This window comes from Prionailurus viverrinus, unplaced genomic scaffold (genome assembly GCF_022837055.1).
Source record: "Prionailurus viverrinus isolate Anna unplaced genomic scaffold, UM_Priviv_1.0 scaffold_162, whole genome shotgun sequence".
NCBI lineage: Eukaryota > Metazoa > Chordata > Mammalia > Carnivora > Felidae > Prionailurus > Prionailurus viverrinus.
In genome coordinates this window covers 16,333-20,593 of record NW_025927552.1, presented here as the reverse complement: position 1 = coordinate 20,593, position 4,261 = coordinate 16,333, and the positions used below count along the sequence as shown (strand labels likewise).

At 46.7% G+C, this 4,261-nt stretch overlaps 1 pseudogene; it reads left to right on the top strand.

Annotated features, from left to right (window-relative positions):
* The first annotated feature begins 223 nt into the window (after positions 1 to 223).
* LOC125158194 (uncharacterized) lies at positions 224 to 376 on the top strand (annotated as a pseudogene).
* Positions 377 to 4,261: the final 3,885 nt, after the last annotated feature.

Sequence of the window (4,261 nt, the reverse complement as noted above, 5' to 3'; positions counted from 1 at the left end):
TTTGCATGGGATTATCCTGATTATTTTCATTTTTTTTCCTATTTCAGAGTAGGCCATGAATTTGTTCAGAATGTCTGCTATGAGCCTCGTGACTGGAAAAGATAACAACACTTTCCAACATTATATTGTGTGCTTTGTGCAGTGTTGAGGGTTCTTAGTTAAATTTCAGAACTCATTACTGGTCCTTCTGTGTTGGTCAATGTGCAATAGAGAAGTTCTCCCAAGCTTTGCGCAGTGGCAGTATCATAGCCAATGAGGTTTATCCGAGGCGCGATTATTGCTCATCGAGAATTTCTCCAGTTGTCCCCTAGGTGGAAATACTCTGAATTTTCAGAAGCGGCATGTGTAATCGAAAATGTACGTGGAACTTCAGTCGTGAAGGGAGAGAATCAGTGATTACCTGCAGGGCCAGTAACTCACAGAGTTCTTCAGTTGTATTTATATGAGCAGGTTCAATTGTGTCCCAGGAACAGTTGCAACTGGTACTTTGTCTCATGATGCCTTATGGGAGTTTTACACCTGAAATTGAGACATGTTTCTGTTCATTCTTTTACGTAGAATTTCTACCTCCCTTTTACAATGGGACAAAATAGCTCTGCAATTCATATTGTATTTAAAAGCTGAATTACCTGTGAATTAAGGTAAACACTCTTAAGACCATGAATGTGCACAGGTAACGTGTTTCTCTCAGAAAACACATTTCTAGGCCCCCTGCAGGACTCCAGGAATCCCCATCTCCTCAAAGGTCTCTGTGCCCTTGCACAGAAGATGTCTTTGTCAGTGAGGGAAGCAGAGTAAGGACATGAATGGGATGGCAATTTGAGCTTTGACCCTGGGGTGGCCCTGAATCTCTGTGTGGTGCTGGGCTTTTCTTTCATTCCTTCATGTTTTGTCTGTTCTCAATGTGTAAGTAAAAAGTCTGCAGATCTGGTGGAAGAGGGGTGTCCTGAACACAGATGCCTGCCTCTCTGGAATACGTTCCTTTATTAGACTGGCATTACTGCCATCAATCTTCAAGAATAGGATTCCTTGGCTTTCTGCATTTGTAACCATGTGCAGTGATGTGTGGAGACAGTAGTTTCTCCTTGTGCATCTGGTACCTTCAGGCTGTAGGTGGGACCTCATAGGAGGTCCTCGTGAGACCTTCAGGTTGTAAGTGGGATCTCGTGGGAGGGTAGAGTTTTCTGGCACTGATGCTGCATTCTACTAGAACCCGTGAATGAACAAGGGGCCAGGTGCTGACACCTGCTTCATTGTGTTTCAGCTCCTGTGGGCGTTCTACTTCTGTCTGTCATACCAACATACCTGTCGCTTCTGTTCTGTAGGTCCTTATGGTTGCAAGAGGACCTCCTCTTTTACCAGGTCCACCCTGCATGCCCTCCCCCACAGATCCCCTTTATCACTGTTCATGGACTCTATAAGTCACCACCAGCTCATTGGTGCCCTCAGTGACCTCCACCTCGACTATTTGTAAGATGATCTGAACAGTATGAGTTGACATGTTCAGCATATTCATCTACTGTCTTGTTGAGTCTCTGAGAAGATGTAGAGATGGCCTCACAGGCTTTTCAATGCAAGGGTGCTGCTGACTGAAACACTGTTAAGATTCCTCAAGTTTCTTAGGCCATACATATGTTGGGCTGTGCCTAAGTGTGTGTATCTCTGTGAGACTAAATGCGACGAAAGGTTGTAGATTAGCTGTGTGGCTTCCTTGGCTTCAGCCTGAGTCACACTCTTAGCGGGGAATTCAGGGTTGACCAGGAAATGCCCCTGCTGGACTCCTGTCACCGCAACCCTGAACCTACTTTCACCACCCTGCCTGAAGGTTTGCATCTCCGACACTTCCCTCACAATTTCCTGAGGCTTTGCGTGTGTTCCTCTTGTCTCAGACCTAATGCCAGCTCTCAGTGGGGAGAGCCTCAACTCAGAGCATCAGCTTTGTGATCTGAGAAGCAGGGATAATGTTGATCTCTGAGGTCAGCGCGATGAAGAGGTGGTTAAGCACATGAGGAATTTGTAAAATATATGGGATGAGTGAGCACTCACCCTTTTCAGCGTGGAAACGAATGTATCTGCACAGAGAAGATCATCAACAGATGTTCATTCAATTTCATGAAACTAAGGGTATAATGCCTGAGGCTGAGAGATTGGCAATTCTAGTTTCAAAGGATGCAACAAAGATTCCTGTGTGTTTTCTATTAAAATTCAGGTCCTACTTTACAAGGAAGGAAAAGATAAGTATGAGAATATGGATGTTCAGGGATCTGAAGATAATCCTCTTCCATTACAGGTAGACACACAAATGCACCCTGACAAATATGTGCTCATCCAAGGCCACAGATGTATCGAAGAAGAAAAAACGCATATAGAAGAACAGAAGATCCCTTTGCAATAACTCAATCACTTTGACATAGAGGGCAATCAGTTTGAAATTTGAAGAGCACACTGAACCATTACAAACCAGCTGTGGTTATTATATATTTAGAGATGGGGTCTAATCTACCCCTTGGTCTGAATGCTTTCCCTGTCCACCCCGTCCCCTCCACATTGTCCTTCCTAATATCCCCTAATACACTTGTCATAGTTGTGTTTCTATGTCAGCGTCTGCCTCCAGGAAAATCGACACTCATTCCCCATCAAGTGTACACTTTGGCGTTCTTGTATATGCAGTTAACAAACAGGTAGAATGTATAGTATTGGTGTACGAAGACAGATCATTGTTTGGGGTTGTATTGCCTGGAAGGGACCAATAGTTCCATCTGAGGGGTTGGATACATCCTTTAGGGAGATATGGTGGTGGTTGTTCATGTATAGATTGATGCTCATGAGCACATGGCACATGTGCTAGTTGATGTGGTTTGTGCTGATGAGCAGGGCAGGTGTCTGTCTCCAGGAAAGGGTCTCTTCTGATGGTGAGGAATGGATTCAGGAGACCAGTAAGGAGGCCCTGCATTAATTCAGCTTTTGCGCCCTTGTGCACCTTACCAGCTGCTACCAATAGCACCAATCCAGGTGGCCTCCAAGGGGGCAAATGGCACAATTTTTGTGGCGAGTCACATGGTGTCCCATAAAGCTCCCCCTGAAGCCATATTGAGGCATGGGGAGGGCAGAGGACCATGGTCTGAGAAAGGTTCCTTCAACACAATCCAGGGAGAGTTGGGTGTAAGCATACGGCTCCTTCTACATCAGCCAATCCAATCTACATCAGGGACCCTGAACCCTGTGAGCTTTTTTTTCCTTCCAGCTTAGGGAAGCAGCCAGCCCTCCAGCAGCTTTTGGGTCATGGCTGGGCCACCAACGGTAAATGTCTGGCTGTCCACATTCTGCCAGCATTGCTTTAGCAAATGTCAATATGAGCAGCTGCTGTATGGGGGATTCTCCTCCATTTTGATCAGGGCCTGGGACAAAACATGACTAGAGAGAGAGAGACAGGAGTTCCCTGTGCTCCTGGACAGGGCTGCAAGCACAGAGCAGATAGCCTGAAGCCTGGGGAGAGGTGGACAAAGAGGTAAGGAGAGAGAAACTGGATGAGTGATAGGGGAATTGGGCAAGACCTAGAGAGTGAAAGAAAGAAACACAGAGAGGTGTGGTTAGAGAGAAACAGAGACAAAGAGGAAGTACAAGGAGAAAAGTGGAGCCCTGGTCCGGGTATGTGAACGGGGTGAGATGAGCCAGGGGAGAGGGGATGTGTGAAGTGGCTCTGAGTGCTGGGGCCGAAAGGGCTGGTATCATGGGCATCATAGTTTCATAACTCTAAGACTCCAACATCCCTGGGGTCAAGCTCTGCAGAGGCCATTGCAATCGAAAAGATGGGCATCCGTCATTTCTACTGGAATTGTGGGGCTCAGCGTTATGTTCTGTCATGGAGACAGATGTCTTCAGGGAGAATGTGCTGCTCTTTGGCAGCTAAACTCCAGAGCCCGCCCTGTGAGGAGGTGTCCCGGGGTCATCTCCCTCACTGCCCCAGGCCCTGTTGGATTTCCCCCCTCCCCCCCCCCCAACCAGCTGGCGTTCCTCATGTTCTGAACCCAGGCATGAGACATTGTGTTGCCCCCAGGTTCTGCAGTCTGGACCTGGCAGAGGTGGACTGTTGATATTGATTAAAAAAAATATTTGACAATAAGGTCCATATTCTCCCTCTGGAACGAGCGGTGTGCATCCAAATCGTGGGTTGCTATCCTCCTGTCCACAACCAATCTGAGGATTCCAGAAGGTAGGTGAACCTTTTAAAACACCATAGTCTTCTCTTACCTCATTCAAA